General features: G+C 45.3%; 1 long non-coding RNA gene across 1 annotated transcript; it reads right to left on the reverse strand.

Moving 5' to 3' along the window:
• Window positions 1-1,125: 1,125 nt before the first annotated feature.
• Window positions 1,126-1,810, reverse strand: LOC117865672 (uncharacterized). Its single transcript, XR_004642599.2, has 2 exons — window positions 1,726-1,810; window positions 1,126-1,595 (listed from the first exon to the last, which is right to left on the reverse strand). It is a non-coding gene; the product is annotated as an uncharacterized lncRNA (long non-coding RNA).
• Between the last annotated feature and the right edge of the window lie 16,022 nt (window positions 1,811-17,832).

Consider the following 17,832-nt stretch of genomic DNA (forward strand, 5'->3'; position numbering starts at 1 on the left):
CGGTGGGGCGAGGAGCGGCGGCGGCCAGCAGGGCGAAGCGCAGCGGCGATAGTGGGGGAGCCAACATATTTCATGTGAAAATCACATATTTCACTGTCGTCAGCCAGCATATTTTGCGTGAAAATTGCCGTCAGCTAGCATATTTTGCGTGAAAATTGTGTGACTTGTGACATTCAACGTGCGTGTGTGTGTGGGAGCCTCTTGGCTGTTCAGAAATGTTTTCTTTATTTTTTTGGACGCAAAGCCATTTAGTACCGGTTGGTATTAATTTAGCCCTTTAGTAGTGGGTGGATGATCCGGTACTAAAGCTCCCACTTTTAGTATCGACATAGTGATACCGGTTTCGTAACTAGTACTAAAAGGGGGTCTTGTCCGGTACTAAATGTCACTTTTCCAATAGTGACATTATGCCATGTATAATACATGTATGCACTGTTCATGAACAGAATCTGGCCAAGTATAAGAAGTATGATTATTGATGTATAATTTTGACTAGTTGTCTTCCATAGAAATATATATGGAAATAGATAAATAAATAATTTAAATTTAAAGTATGTCTGATGATAGATGTAATGGTACATATATCACTTTAAATAACTAATTTACTTCCCAAAATAGTAAGGGTTAATTGGATATATGTCATTGCAATTGTCACGCTTCTAAGATATGCCATTACTATTTGCGATATCGTAAGTGTGCCATTACAATTTTACAGGTCTTGAGATATGCCGTTACTTACCCAATTAACCCTAGGTATTTTCATCCACAATTTTTTATAAACACGTTGAAAGGGTAAGTAGTGGTATATCTTCAAGACTTGCGAAATTATAATAGCACAGCACGCTTACAATATCGTGAATAGTAATAGCATATCTCCGAAACGTGACAATTGCAATGGCATATATCCAATTAACCCACATAGTAATGGATAAAAGACTCATGAGCTTTTGCTTACAACGCGGGCCTTATGGCCAAAATTCCTGCGAATTCTTTTTTTTTATCCCCAGGACCTTTTCACTATTGCTCAACTGTCCAAACATGTGGTATAAAATGCTTTTCTTAAACTGTCCATCAAGGTTCAAATAACTTCTTTATGTGAAGGAAAAGCATGAAGAAATTACTGCATTCATACTAAAAGGTTTATGACTCTCATTTCTTAAAGTTAGTCTCCAGTACAAAACATAGACTTGATGCTACATGAAGCAACAAAACCAGAAACAGATAGTAGAAGGATACAGTACATTCGCAGAGCAGGCCGCCCTTGATAAAATACACAATCTTACACAAACACTATATTTCACATTCTCTATGTTGGTACACTTTCAGTGTCCACCAAAACCTTGTGTGCTTCCCTGAGAACTCTGGATCATGGCTCGACAAGGGTAGCTCCCAAGTGGACAAACATGATGTATGTCTTCACCAGCTTGGGCAGCCCTTCCATCAATATTGGTGAGTTTGCGCATCTCTTGTCCATGAATTTTCTTGTACATTTCATCCCCATGTACTTTATTTGGAATACATGGACATGAATGGAATAAAGCAAGCCCGATGACGGCCAACACAATAATCGTCGTTTTCATATTTTTCTTGTTGCCCTACAGGTAATGAACCTTTTTAAATCTAGATTACTTCTTGCAGGACCAATTAAGGATCTTATGCAGATATAGAAGTTCTTTTGCTGATGATATAGTTATTCATTGCGAAAGGAAGGACAAAATTATTTACCAGAAGAAGAAATAGTCGAAGCTGCTTTCAAATGCTTCCACTGATCAGGCCTTCTCTCGTTTACACAAAATGTTATAGGACGTTGTGCTACTTATAGGAGAGTAAAGTAGTGCCGCTACGTTTGAGCTACTGATTTCATCCAAGTAATTCTCGAGACTAAAAACTACTCCCTCCGTCTCAAATTGTAGATCGTTTTGGATTTTACGTGTTCATCGGTGTTTGTATGCATCTAGACATATACTATATTTAGATGCATACAAATATCTAAAAGCGAAAACGATCTACAATTTGGGACGGAGGGAGTAGATTCCCCTAATTATAGATATCAGACAGCTCGAAGTGGGCGAGATGTTGTCTTTTACCCATGACGCATCATGATAAACGGTAGAGACTTCTATATCATTCTTTTAAGACATTATGAATTAGCAATTGGTAGCGTTCTCCTTTTTCCTGTAGTGATAAACAGACATGCTATCGTTGGGTACCATTCAGTTGTCTTGTCACAATAATGTTGAGGGAAAGGAATTTTTATGCATTTATATCTAGAGGTGCTCCTTTTGCTCCAAATGTATATTTCTCAAATATGTGATTATATTATTTGACTATAAAGGCATAATCGTAACCATGTCTAAATAATTTTCAACATTTCTTAGCCTACGGGTTCTTATTAAAACATGTTTCTTGAGTCCCAAATGTTTTTACTTACCTATTTACTACAGTTAACTGGGAGGTTGTCACTTTGCACCCCCCGCTGATCTAGGCTATTTTCATTTATATGACGGTAAATTATAGTGTTTCGTCTTTTGCTATTCAATTATGTGAAAATTAGTTGCATTTATGAGGAAAATTAGTAACAAAGGCCATATAGTATGATGGAGGCACGACTTCCACTTTGTTATTTTGACAAGACAATTGAAAATTACACAGCATTACGACATTAATAATTAAATTGCCATTGTGCTCCACTGGAGAAATGACAACTGAGAAGCAGTGATATGCCAAGGAGAGATTCAATTTTCAGCTTGTTACCCTCAGTGACTTCCAGCAATTAAGTCTATGGAAAGTTCCAGATAAAAGATATTAGACAAATTTATTTGAAACTTCGGATAGCCATTTTTTTCTTAGTCTTGTTGTGTCATGAGTATAAATTCAAATTTAAATTTTAAAATTTCCATATGTGGCGAAAGGACCTCTAACCTAGTGATGATTAGGTCACCTGAGTAGCACCCAGCAAGTCATGGTTCGACTTCCCGTCGGAGCGAATTAAACAGATCTTAAATAAAATATTATAAAAAAATAGGCAGGGTTCCTGCTGACTTTCCACATGTGAAATATTATATCAACCCACCCACTCATATCCCTTTTGTGACGCACTTATTCTTGCTGGTACCCTAAACACGAATAGAAGTGTGTCAACTTACTTTAGCTTCCAAGTCCACTGAGAAGTTTATGTTATAAAATGTTCGAATACCAAATTTTCACTTTTATCCCCTATATAACTAGCCTATCACCTCTTGTAAAAGTAAACAAAGTTTCACAAAAACAATTTAAATTCAATCAGTTTGCTCAGATTTCAGCAAGTATTATTAACCCTCGCATTTCTAAGAGTTTATATTCCTTTTTTGATGGGAGATTTCAATTATTGCAATTATTTATCCTACTTTATTTTAATGTCAGCTCCCACGGGTAGAAAACTCGCCTCTAATCCCGGTTAGTAGGGAGCGAATCTCCCAAAATCCATCCGGGATAAACCAATCGAGACAAAATGGGGTCTTTTATCCCATGTCACTCAACCGGGATTAAAGACCCCCTTTTATCCCAGTTGGTAACACGCCAGGCGCAGCCCAAAACAAGAAATCCCGAGGGATCCCTGGGAGGCCCCCCCCCCACACGCAAGTCACAAGTCACACGAAATATGCACGTGCGCGGTGTGTGGGATTCGAACCCATGACCTCAAGCCTCGCACGTAGCTTCTTTACCATCCCACCTACATAGCACATCTGACTATATAGGGGATGCAATCCTTTTGTATTAACTCATGGGGCTCCTTTTATCCCGGTTGGAAACACCAACCGGGACTAAAGAACCCCTTTTATCCCGGTTGGTATTACAAATCGGGATAAAAGGGTTCGAGGGATTTAGTCTTTTTCTAGCCATCCGTGGGGGATCCTTTTATCCCCGTTGGAAACACCAACCGGGATAAAAGACCCCCTTTTATCCCCCTTTTATCCCGGTTGGTATTACAAACCGGGATAAAAGACCCTCGACCCTGTTACCAACCGGGATAAAAGAGGGGCCTTTTATCCTTGTTGGTCCTTCTTTTATCCCGGTTGGTGTTTCAAACCGAGATAAAAGGTCTCTTAGAGCCTTTTTTTTCACTAGCCTTTACAACCGGGATAAAAGGTTCCAGTTGGTGAGCCCCCCGCCAGTGACCGAGCTTTAGTCCCGGTTTGTGAACCTTTTGTCCCGGTCCAACTTTAAACCGGGATAAAAGGAGTACATGGAAGGTGAGTTCTCTACTACTGTCCATTTATGTTTTCTCTCATAAATTGAGGACACGGAGAAGCTGGGCATATTCTTCAGGATTCATTTTATGAACTTGAATATCTGCATTCCAAGGGATATACTGAAGGATTATATACATCATACCTCATAGTTCAAGCGTGCCGCAGAAGGAATTCGCAGTCTAATGGCTGGTACAGATGGAAGCTAATTAATTAGGAATGGGCCTCCCAGCATTGATTACCAGTGCCCGCTTGGGACATACCCTTAGGAATGTCTCAGAGCAGTCAGGAAAATCACAATATGTTGGATTAAATTGAGGCAGTGTGGAAGCAAGACTGTCACCACTATGAACATACTATGACTAAGAATGAATTTAGTATGTTTATAGTGAAAGTTACATTAAAGTAACTTTCCATAAACATACTAAATCGAGATTACATTAAAGTTTCACAAAAAATGATAAAGTTACCAATTTAATGCCTTGAATCTTGCTAGAGAGAGGAAGAGTTGATAAATTGAAATGGACACAAAATGAAACAAATCATTACCGCTAGTCCATTGTCTTGGTGGAACCTTTTTAGATATACTATAAGGATGTGTTTTGGTCCCAGTCCAATTTCAGAATTTTCTACGAAAATTAGGATATTATTAAATTTAGAAACTATCAAATAGGTAAGAAAACTAGAGTATTAAGTATACAAACATCTGAATTTTTCCTTCCAAATCTGGTGTGGTATAGAAATGTATGAATGGACTCTCATATTTATTTGTTTGTAATTTAAAGATCATTTTTACAACACATGTAATTCGAATATGTAGTAGTTTCAATAAAAGTAAAATACACAACAGGTCCCCGAACTTGTTCCACAATGTGTCAATCAAGTCTCTTAAGTTCTAAAATGCATTATTTGAGTCCCTATACTATCTAAAGCGTTCATCCACTACTAGGGAATACGCCATTAGTACCGGTTGAGAATTCTCCTTTAGTACCGGTTTCGCAACCGGTATTTGAACCTTTAGTACCGGTCGAAATAACCGGTACTAAAGGGCTATTAAAAAAAATTTTAAAAAGGAAATCCCCGCCACCCTCATCCCACCTCCACCCCACCACCCTCCGCCCCGCCTCCGTTCTGCCCCTCCGCCTCCGTCCGGCCCCACCGCCCCATCCGTCGGCTCCCACCCGCCCGCCCACCGCCGTCTCCGCCCGGCCTTGCCACCTCCACCTTCGCCTAGACCCCGCCTCCACCTCCACCCAGCCCCTCCGCCTCCGCCTCCACCTGGCCCCGCTATCAGTGTTTTAGACTGGCAACCCGCCTAGGAAGTACCCAAGGTGGTCTTTTGTGTGGTGGGTGTCGTCGAGAATTAAGGAGTCGATGGTGATGCAAGGAACATGATTTAGACAGGTTCGGGCCGCCAGATCACGTAATTCCCTTACATCCTGTGTCTTGGTTGTATTGAACTTGTGTCGAGTTGCACTTGTTGTTTGGAGGGGGTCCCTGCTCGCCCTTATATAGTCGGGGGAGCAGGATTACAGGGCACGAGTCCTAGTCGAGTACGTTACAGAGTCCTACTCTAACTCGGTAGAGTAGTTTCCTTTGGACCCGACTAGTCTTCAGGGGGTCCATGAAGCCTACGCGCCCTGTAGAGTAGTCTTCATGGCCGAGCAGGTTTCGGATACGTTCCCTTGAGCGGGTCTGTACAAGTCTTTTGGTGGGCCCGAGAGTGTCCAGCCGACACCCACCACCCCCTCCGTCGGCTCCCACCTACTCACCCACCATCGCCATTGCTGCCTCACCTTGCCCCGCCGCTCCTCCTTACTACCGGTGAGGGGCGAGCGGAGGGGGGACGGGAGGGGAGGCAGAGGAGGAGAGCTCAAGAGTGTGAGGATTGAGAGAGATAGAGAAGAGACGGACCGGAGAGAGACAGAAAGTGAGGAGATAAGAAGACGGATGGATGGGAGAGAGAGAGAGGATAAGAAGCCGCAGGGGTCTGTGAGAGAGAGGGGAGGAGGGCCCGACGGATGGGAGCTTTAGTATCGGGTGGAAGGTTCACCTGGTACTAAAGGGGGTCACAGGGACCATCTCGGAAACTATCCATTAGGCTCGGTACTGCTGCTCTTATTAGTACCGGATCAAAATATAACCGAAACTGAATCTCGGGATGAATGCTCTAAGCAGTGATCCCAGCACGGTGACACGTTGTTCTTCGATTTGCGTCCTGTCTCTCTTCTCCTCCCATCCGTGCCTGCCGGCCTGCGTATCCGCCGCTGCACACCTCTCTCACCTATCGCCCCTCCCCACGCTGCCGCGTCGCCCCGAGCTCCCAATCACCGGTGCACACCACCACCCTCGCTGCCTTTGACCGCAGCTTGGCTGACCACGTCCACGTCAACAAGTACGACTCGTCACGTGCTCTTTCGTGAGGCGAGACGGGCAGGAAGTAGGGCACAGTAGCTAATATATATTATTCTTCCTCATAGTATGATATGTGCATCTTCACGTATATTCCTATATATAATGTTCCATGCACTTATATAGTACTAATTTAAGATTAATTACTGCCAGTGATCCGTAAGTCAGTCAAGAAAAGAAATTATATCTTTCAGTGACCCTGTCTTCGGAAAGCAAAAAAGTTTGTAGATTATATAAACAAATCATACATGTAGATTAACAGATCGTTATTACTGATGAATCCACACTCTTGTATGCTATCAGGTTAATCAGATTACAAAGAGCAATGAAGATTGTAGTGTGTGCCGTTCTCATGCTTGTCATCATCAGCAGTTGCACTGCAAAGATGACCCAGATTATGGCTGCCGAGAAGGAACATACTGATCTCTCACGACAAGCAAAGGCATGTCAATAACGATTTGAACAACCAATCTTATGATGGTCATACTGGAAATAAGAACTGTTCTTATGCTCGCAAAAGTGGTTGACTAGCAAGCTTACATAGGTTGTATCGGTTGACGCCGGATTTTGACACGTATATTGAATCGGCCTCAAAGGAGAGGAAGGTGGCCGACACGACGAGCAAGAACCTACAGTTAGGAATCGGCCGGTTAGAGCTACAGTGTTTTGAGCGATTGACTGAAGGAGTCAGTGAAGGCTGGCCGATTGAGAGCCAGAGCGGCTTGGCCGATGTGGGCCGAAAGTGGGCTAGGGTGATGATTAGTCAGAGAAGAAGGTTGGCCCATGAGAAAATAATAACCAACCCCGATACGGGTTGCGTTTGTTTGTAAATATTTGTTGTCTTTAAATTACAGATAGATCCTAGTCGGTTAGGAAATCAGTTGTAACAGGGTATAAATAGCTGCCTCGTAAGGCTTGTAAAAACAACACATCAAACACAATACAAATTACTTTTTCCTCGTACTTTACTTTCAACTCGGCGACTTCGCCAAACCCTTTTCTTTTCACAAGTTCGTGCGAGTTGTCGGAGCTACATCAACACGATCTCCGGCTAATTCGTAAGTTCCGCTTATCGAGTAATATATAAGCTTTAACTTCGGGTGCATCGCTGTTGTTTCGTTTAGGTTTATTCATCAGTTATCGATATTAACTAGAATTGTAGGTTTTACCTGTTGTTTTAGTTTTATCACCAGCTATCCAGCTTGAGACGAAAACTGTTGGCTCTTTATCATTATTCTTATTCATTATTATAGCCGATTAGATCCATTCCAAGTGTTGTTTTTGTAGCATTGTTTAGGTTACTCTACTTCACGATCGCTACGTGATTATCGGTTGTATTATAGCCGGTTGTCTCTATAGTAAATCAGCCGATTTGCTGATACACTTCTCAAAACAGATCGGAACCTTAGCCGATCGACATCCCTGGGATTTAATACTTTTCTTTCCTTGTCAATCAACAGGTCAGATTGACTGCTACGCCGCGCGAACCGCACCAGGGCGATAACCCGAACAGGAGCTAAGTAGATTCTCCCCGGTCATGTGTCCAACGCCAAAGGTCGTCGGCCGATTTTCAGCGTCAACACACTTTTGGCACGTCCGGTGGGACCGAAGCAAGATCCAACATGTTGAAGGCTGCTGAGATCTCGGAGGATAACGTCATCGAAATCACCGAAGCAGATCTCAAGGACGACCAGAGGGAAAAGGTAGCAAGGGCTTTGGAAGAATACAAGAAGGCATGCCTCCAATCTTTTAGTCGTACCAGAAGCGGGGAGACCATCACGAAGGCTGCTCTTCCAACTCCTCATCATATCACCATCGCCGAAGACTCGGGAAAGATGTCTGAAATGATCCAGCAGTCTGTTTATCAAGCTATGATCGACCAGTCCAAGGTGATGACCAACACAGTGTACAACGTCGTCATCAGCTCCATGATCAACGGCGTGGCTCAGAGGTACCAGGGACCAGCTTACGCCCCCCCCCTATTGTGGCACCGATCAGAGGCTCATCAACGACGCCAAATATGCCTCAGTCGGCTTCTCAGCCGATGCAGATGCAGAGTGGGGGGTACAATACTACAATGCCCCTGAAATATAACAGTGCGGCAGTCTATCAATCACAAGCGCCATTTTACCCCACACCAACTCCTCCCGCACAACTGCTATTTTCAACCTCGGCACCGTGGGGAATGACTGCTACACTTGCCGATCTAGAACTGTCTGCTAGTCACAGGAAATCTCCAGCACAGGCATCGTTTCTATCGACCCCTCGGGCGACAGCTCCGTAATACCATCAGACCACCTCGGAAATCGACAGGGGGTAGGGGCTCCAGATCCACTCAGAACGGCGGCGTCGATGATATTATACGATGAGGCGGCGGATGCACTGCGTTAGGTTGACCCCATGCGACATCAACCATCGGCTCCTCAGCTGACAGTCCAGCCGCAAGATCCACAGCACATACCAGCCTATCACCCGATTGTGGTACCGCAAGTCCAACAGCACATGTCTATTCCTCAATCAGTCGTGCATCAGCAACAGATGCATCAGCAACAAGTGGACTGGACCGCGAGGATAACTGATATAATACAGGACCAGTTTGGGTTGAAGCCAAGGGCACAGACTTATACACATAGGACGTCATACCCGCCCGCTTATGATCTATTGCTGTTTCCTCATCGGTACAAAGTGCCCGACTTCACCAAGTTCTCGGGCTAAGACGACATGTCCACGGTGGAGCACGTCAACAGATTCATCATCTAGTGTGGAGAAGCTGCTGCACAAGATGCCCTGAGGACTGTTCTCGTCATCCCTCTCTGGGTCGGCCTTTCAATGGTTTACGACGCTGCCACCCAACTCTATTGTTACCTGGGCCGATTTGGAAAAGCAATTCCACAAGTATTTCTTTGTGGGGGTTCACGAGATGAAGCTCTCAGATCTAACCAGCCTCAAGCAGAGAAGCAACGAGTCGGTAGCCAGCTACATACGGAGGTTCGGAGAGGTCAAAAACAAGTGCTACAGCCTAGTTTTGACCGACTCCCAGTTGGCCAATACCGCCTATCATGGACTCCTGCCGCACATCAGAGAGAAATACGCTTCCCAAGAGTTCGAGAGCTTGAGCCAGATTGTCCACCAGCTATCCGGCTAGGAGACGTGCCCCTTTGACCAGCGAAGAAACTTCCAGAAAAAGGTGGCGTACGTGGAAGGGTTCAAATCGGAGGAAGAAGTAGAAATCGGCTTGGCGGAATGGGTGAAAGGGAAAAAGCCGATATCATGCCCGTTCAGTAAAAAGGAACCAGAGACATTTGGCGTCAACACATCTAAGGCCGACAAAATCTTCGACTTGCTGTTTCAAGAAGGATAAATCAAACTCTCACCCTACCACACAATTCCGTCGATCGAGCAACTCAAAAAGATGAAGTATTGCAAGTGGCACAATGCTATGTCTCATGATACCAATGAATGCAAAGTCTTCCGTCAGTAGATGCAGTGCTATTGAGCAAGGGGGACTTAAATTCGAGGTCCTCACAAAGCTGGCAAAGCCAATGAAGATCAACCAACATCCCTTCCCTGCTAACATGGTTGACACAGGCAGGAACGTACTCCAAACCAAAGTGCTGATGTCGGAATCGGCCAAAAGGAGCAACACGGTGGACCCCAGAAACCAGACCTCGGCTGAAGATATTAAAGGTAAAGGCTGGATGGAAACTGAAAGTGAGAGCTCAGAGAGGCCACATCGACCCGTCACGTCCTGGGATCTACTCGACAAGTATTAGAGGCAACGGGAGGACTCAAGGCGTCACGAAGAGATGATGCGCCGGCACGAAGACCATTGGAGGTGCCCGTTCTTCATTCACTGTTGGGAAAATAACCTCAGACTACCGTCGGTCGACAACTGCCTGAGTGCAACGGTCAGTATCGCGGCAGCTTCCTATTCAAGAGGTCACGCTCCGAAGATCGAGGACGAGAACTGATCAGCAGAAACAGGCTTGAACAAGAAGATTGGCGCGTTTCAGTGCGTGATCGGCTGGGGAGCAGAGTATACGAGCGTAATCGGCTGGGGGCAGAGCCAGTGCACATGATCGGCTAGGAGAGATGGCCAACGCAGGAGTCTCAGACAAAGGCCCTCTAGGGCGGGAACTAGATTGGGAACGTGCTAAACCACCAAGCAAGCCAGTGAACCCGAGATGGTTCCCAGACGATCTAACTAAGTCCCAAAAGAGGAGAATCCAGCGTTTGCGCCAATGGGAACAGCAAGAAAAGGAACAAAGGCAAGCAGTGGACAATGAAGGAGTCAAGTCCAAGGTTTGGCGTCCTAGGAGAAAAGCCAACAACAAAAACGACGATCAAGATTCGGCTGCTGACGTCAACATGGTATTCATCTTCCCGATGGAGTTCATAGCTCCCATTGACCACGACAATGCAATAGAACTAGAGGAGCAGATGGCTCAATTGGCTCTGGAGCCAATGACCGCCACTTTTGAAAAACCCGAAGACGAAAATTGCCAACATCTCAAGGCGTTGTTCCTCAAAGGGCAAGTCAACGGATGACTCATCGCTAAACTATTGGTAGACGGAGGCGCTGCTATGAACATTATGCCGTACACTATGTTTCGCAAACTGGGCAAAGGGGAGGAAGATTTGATCAAGACGAATATGATGCTCAAAGATTTTGAAGGCAACGTATCTCTAGCCCGGGGGGCACTCTGCGTCGACCTCACCATTGGCAGTAAGACCCTACCCACCATGTTCTTTATTATTAATGGTAAAGGGTCCTATAATATGTTGCTCAGGCGAGATTAGATTCACGCAAACTACTGCATCCCGTTTACAATGCACCAATGCCTCGTCTAGTGGATCGGCGACACCATCGAAGTAGTCACCGCCGACTCCACCTACAGTGTTGTCGCAGCCGACGCACAACAATGGAGCTACGAGCACGTCAGATGCATATCTGGCAGGTACTAGGACACCAATTTCTTGAAGGTGTTCGACTTCGGTCTATAGCCGATCCAAGCAGTTGGCTCTGAAAAATCAAATTAAATGGATCGGTTCGTCTAAGAAGACGGGAAGCTTGGGCACGGGTTTACATCGGCCAATTCATTAGAGATGGTAGATCTTGGAGATGGCAGCAAGCCAAGGCCGACATATATCAGTGCTAGGTTAGACCCTGAGTACAAGCATGAGTTAACAAAATTGTTAAGAGAATTTAAAGATTGCTTTGCTTGGGAGTATCATGAGATGCCTGGTCTAGACCGGTCCATTGTCGAACACTGGTTGCCTATAAAACCAGGATATCGGCCATACCAGCAGCCTGCACGACGTTGTAATCCTAAAATTTTACCTGACACAAAAGCCGAAATCACAAGATTGATTGAAGAAGGGTTTATTCGACAGTGTCGATATGCCGAATGGATTTCTAATATTGTTCCTGTTTACAAGAAGAATGGAAAGCTACGCGTGTGCATTGACTTCAGAAATCTTACCAAGCTACGCCGATGGACGGGTACCCCATGCCGACAGCCGATGTGCTGATAAACGCGGCCGCAGGACACAAGGTCATCAGCTTCATGGATGGCAATGCTGGATACAATCAGATACTGATGGCCGAAGAAGATATCTCAAAAATAGCTTCTAGGTCCCCTGGTCATCTCGGTTTGTTCGAGTGGGTAGTCATGACCTTCGGTTTGAAGAATGCTGGAGCCACATATGAATGGGCCATGAATTATATATTTCATAAACTCATTGGTGTCCTGGTGGAGATTTACATTGATGATGTCGTCATCAAATCGAAGGGGCATTGGCAGCATCTGGCCGATTTGTGCAAGGTATTGGAATGCACAAGGAAGCACGGGTTGAAGATGAACCCTAACAAATGTGCCTTTGGCATTTCGGCCGGCCAGTTTCTAGGCTTCATGGTCCATGACCGCGGCATCGAGATCAATCAGAAAATTATAGCCACCATCAACAAGGTTGTGGCCCCACAAGACAAGACCGAGCTACAGTCTCTAATCGGCAAGGTCAACTTCATCCGAAGGTTTATATCAAACTTGTTTGAGCGCATTCAAGCCTTCACTCCTTTGTTGAAATTGAAGCCCAACCAAGAATTCGTCTGGGGCGTGGAGCAACAAAAAGCATTGGATGACATCAAACAGTACCTGGTCTTCCCTCCAGTGTTGGTTCCCCCACAGGCTGATAAGCCGTTCAGACTGTATCTATCAGCCGATGAGAGGGCTATCGGCTCGGCGCTGGTCCAGGAGTTCGAGGGGAAAAAGAGTAATTTATTACGTTAGTAGAAGACTCTTAGACGCTGAAACCAGATACCCTCCGGTGGAACAGCTGTACCTTTGTCTGTATTTTTCTTGTACCAAGCTCAGGCACTACCGTTATCGGCGGAATGCTTAGTTGTGTGCAAAGATGATGTTCTCAAATATATGTTATCACTACCGATTCTGAAAGGAAGAATTGGAAAGTGGATTCTAGCCCTCTCAGAGTTTGACCTAAGGTACGAATCAGCCAAGGCGGTTAAGGGTCAAGTAATCACCGACTTCATGGCCCAACACTGTGGACCGGAGATTACCGTTGTTGAACCAGCTCTGTGGACTTTGTACTTTGATGGATCTTCATGTGGGGCCGGATCAAGAATCGGCATCATCCTCATATCCCTTCGGGGGCAAGTTATGATTTCTCTCTGCCGATTGAGGCATCTGCCACTAATAATCAAGCAGAGTATCGAGCCATCTTAAAAGGAATCCAGTTGTTAAGAGAGATCAAGGCCGACGCAGTAGAAATATTTGGGGATTCCATGCTTATTGTGGACCAGTTAACTGGGAGATCTGAATGGAAAGATGATATTCTAAGAATCTATTATGAAGTGTGCCTCCAATTACTAAGAGAATTTAAGTCTGCAATTGTTGAGCATATTCCAAGGGGTCACAATGAAGAAGCTAATAGACTTGCTCAGCATGCTTCCGGATACCGGCCGATCCAAGGTGCCATGGCCCTAGAGCTTGCGGCCGACGACTGGAGGAAGGAGATTGCCGATTATCTAAAGGATCCATCCAGGAAAGTCGATCGACGAGTACGCTTTCATGCTACAAAATAAGTGCTATTCGAAGATGATTTGTTTTATCGAACGATCCATGGAGTACTACTCAATTGCCTTGGAATGGAGGAGGCAAAGACTCTGATGGGAGAAATTCACGAAGGTGTATGTGGGTCCCATCAATCGGCTTTTAAGACGAAGTGGATGATTAGGAATAATGGTTATTACTGGCTAACGATACTCGAAGACTGCTTTAAGTATTATAAGGGGTGTCAGGATTGCTAGAAATTCGGTAATCTACAACGAGCACCAGCTTCGGCTATGAACCCAATAATAAAGTCGTGGCCATTTAGAGGTTGGGGAATCAACCTCATCGGATAGATTTATCCTCCATCAAGTAAAGGATATAAGTTTATATTGGTAGCTACTGATTATTTCACCAAATGGGTGGAGGCAGTTCCTCTAAAAATCATGACGTCGGCCAACATGATTGAATTCGCGAGGAAGCACATTATCTATCGGTTTGGTATTCCTCAGACTATTACGACTGACCAGGGGTCAATGTTTACTTCAGGAGAATTTGAGGAGTTCACTGCCGATATGGGAATCAAGTTGCTAAATTCTTCTCCGTATTATGCTCAGGCTAATGGGCAGGCTAAATTGTCTAACAAGGAAGTCATCAAGTTGATTAAAAGGAAGATAGAGGAACAACCAAGGCGTTGGCATACGACGCTGAATGAGTTCTTGTGGGCATATAGGATGGCCTGCCATGGTGCCACCAAGGTTTCTCCTTACCAATTAGTATACGGGCACGAAGCAGTGCTACCTTGGGAGTTGAAAACTAGGTCTAGGTGCATGTCACTTCAGGATCAGTTGACGACCGATGACTATTCTATCCTCATGAAAGGGGAGTTGGAAGATTTGGCAGGACAGCGATTGAGGGCCTTGATCAGCATTGAGGAGAATAAGAAAAGAGTTGCCAGATGGTATGACAAGAAGGTCAAGGTCAAGCAGTTTTCCCAAGGGGACCTGGTTTGGAAGTTGATTCTGCTGATAGAATCTAAAGATCCTAAATATGGCAAGTGGTCACCTACTTGGGAAGGACCGTACAAGATTAGTCAATTTGCGCCGGGCAATGCATATATATTGGAAACTATTGAGGGAGAAGAATTCACAAGGGCTCTAAATGGAAGGTATTTAAAAAGATATTATACCAGCATATGGGTAGATGCTTAGTCGATGATATGGCATATCAGGTTCTCACGGTCGATACCTATTGATTCGCGTTTATACAGCCGATGTAGAAGGCATCGCCTTGAGGATGAGTGAGGCAAGGAAAACATTCATACAAATAAGCCGATCACTATTCGGTACACTAATTGGATACATGGCCGACAAGGTACAAGTCTCCCTTAGAACAAAAATACCACCACACTCATTAAGTTGCGATGCTTCAACGGCGTTTTAGCTGGGCTTTATTCGCATCGATTTCTCTCTGGATCCGACCCAATTCAATCAGAAGGTGGGTGCTCTTATCTTTCACGTCGGCCATTGCGTCTTCGAGAACAACTTGGCGGGGCAGTTGATGGCTCCTTTTGACGTCTGCCATCTCGTCTTCGAGAGCTATTTGGTGAGGCAGTTGATGGCTCCTAAGATTGGCGGCCGAGCTAGCCTCCTGGAGGTGTTAGATTCAATACTATCTACAATCTTCCTGATATGGGCGGGGAGGTGGTCCTGGAGTTCTGCACGATGAGCTTGGATTAGGTCTTTGTCCGCCTGTGTCAGCGGCTCGTCGGAGTGCATGATCTCAATAGCCCATTCAAGACTAGGGCTGAGCCAGTTTGGCTGCAGAGACATTGGACAGTCAGTCGACGGTAAAGAATAGTTGAGGTGCGCAAAGGTTAATTTCGTACCTCGTTGATGGAGGAGGAAGAAGCCATCAGAGCGTCTGATTGGAGGCTCGGAAGAATTTAGCAGAAGGGGAATGTATGAATGTTACGCAAGTGCCTCTGGGAGGATGCGAGGGGCTCGTATTTATAAGGCAACAAGCAACGGTTAGTAAAAGGAAGGCATTCAAAACAAGTAACCGTTGAACCGAAAAAGCTGCGAAAACAGTCGTTTGGATTCATATTCACATGGAAACCGTGGAAGGCATTAATGTTTTACAAGACGTTCAAAGGGTATTCGAGTTCAATACAGTCATCCAAGGAGGAAATTCATGGCCTTGATCGCCCGCAGGCGAATCTGATCTGTCTAGTACTCGCCGATCGTCATCGGCCGATTCTAGCATGTTGCGGTGGAGTCGGATGGCCTCATGGGCAAGAGTCTGCCTTTCTTGTTTTAAATCGGCGATGACGGTCAGGAAATCTTGGAGTTTCTTCTCTTCAGCAGCGATGGCCTTCACAACTTGCTCCATCTCTTTAGCAAGTTCTGCCCTGCGCCGTTTGAGTTTATCTATAGCGCTGACAATACTTGGTCAGGAATTTTCAAGGGTGCCGATCCGATGGTGCACCTCTTGAGCTCGATGCTTATAAGACTCCTCTTCTTCGCGTGCTTTTGCCAGCTTGGCGCGATCGGCCATATGGCGCAGAGCTCTGAACACTGGAATTTGCATTGACTCGATGTATGCCGCATGTGTAAGAGCTTCTTCTGCATCTTCTGGGACTCGGCCTTTGATCTCATTGAATATTTGCCGAATTGGCGAAGCGTCTTGCACCAATCAGCTAATATCATCCTGGAGAAGAGCTCGTATGTTCTAGAGTTTGGCACGGATGTCTTCTGGTATTGAGCCCAAAGCCACTTGATGAGAAGCAACTTCCTCGTCGTCAGAGACTGCCAACGCGAAGGAGAAGAGGCTATTGTTGGGCGTGTCTTGTTCCTGTGAGAAATTAAGGAAAAAGTGCTTTAGCCGACAGGGGTAGGAAATCAGCTGGTGAAAACGAAGGGTCCTTACTTCTTTGAAGCGGATTTCTTCTGCTTAGGTTGGTAGGAGCGCTACTCCCGTCTCAGGAATCGGCGCGGGCAGTTCATCAGAAGAAGAGGATTTGATGATGATCGGCACTGTGCTTGGACCCAGCTCCTGGAGAATGATAGGAAAAAGTCTCTATGAGCATAAAGGGATAATTGGATCTGGGAATGGGTGTCAATTATCTTACTTCGGCAAATCGTGCGGCCGATGGCTCCTGGAAGGGTACAATCGATGTGTCCAAGATAGTCTACACCAGAGATCAATCAGTTTCAGTTAAGGATTGGGAAAAGTCAAATGAAAGGTACATACTTTACCTCGATTGGAGGGCTTGCTGGTGGTTCGGTCTCTGCCTGAGGGTCGACCGATTGATGTATAATTCGCTCTGGGAGAATTTGCGTGACTTGATAAGGAAAGGAATTTAATGTTGACAGTATACTTAGAAGGTGTGTAGCATAAAGGATTACCTGTACAGCTTCTACAAGCAAGGATGCAGCCATTGATCCGGCTTTTGGGGGTCAACCTCCTGAATGACTGGCAGTACTTCTGATTGAGTCGATGCAGCTGAGGGCCCGACTGGTAGCATCGCCGATTGATCGGCTGATTCTGTACGGGAGCGTACCCGATCGAAGAAGACATCTTCAGTTTCTGCTTCAATCGGCCGGTGGCTATGTCTTCCATCAACGGGGTGTGAAAGCCGATAATCGGGAATGATGTGTATGGGTGGCAGTTCTCTATCGGCCTACCACTTCGGCTGCGTGTCGAAGGAGCTTGGCTCTCGGACTACATAGAAAGGGGAAGTCAGTAATAGCCCTGTGGCATAAAAGGATAGTAAAAAATAAACATCGGCCAGTAAAATTGATACCTCTGCGTTCGGGTCAATACGAGCGGGGTCCAGCTGGTTGCAATATATTGCAGGAGACGCGCAGAAAAGATGTTGCTTCCACTCACCCCACCACAATTTGAATTGTTGAGTAGAGAAGGGTGCTACCAGCTAGTTGGTTAAGTCGATGGTGCTGAAGTCTGGTATCAAGCTGCACAGTCGATTGTATTCAAGCCCCCTTGAAAGCCACTCTCAGAACTTTTCACGGCCGATGAAGGCATCTGTCCAAGGCCAAACTGCCGGGCTACCACCGACGGGTTGTAAAATTCATACGTTGGAGAATCCTTCCTGGAGAAGAAAT

This window comes from Setaria viridis, chromosome 7 (assembly GCF_005286985.2).
Source record: "Setaria viridis chromosome 7, Setaria_viridis_v4.0, whole genome shotgun sequence".
Lineage (NCBI taxonomy): Eukaryota > Viridiplantae > Streptophyta > Magnoliopsida > Poales > Poaceae > Setaria > Setaria viridis.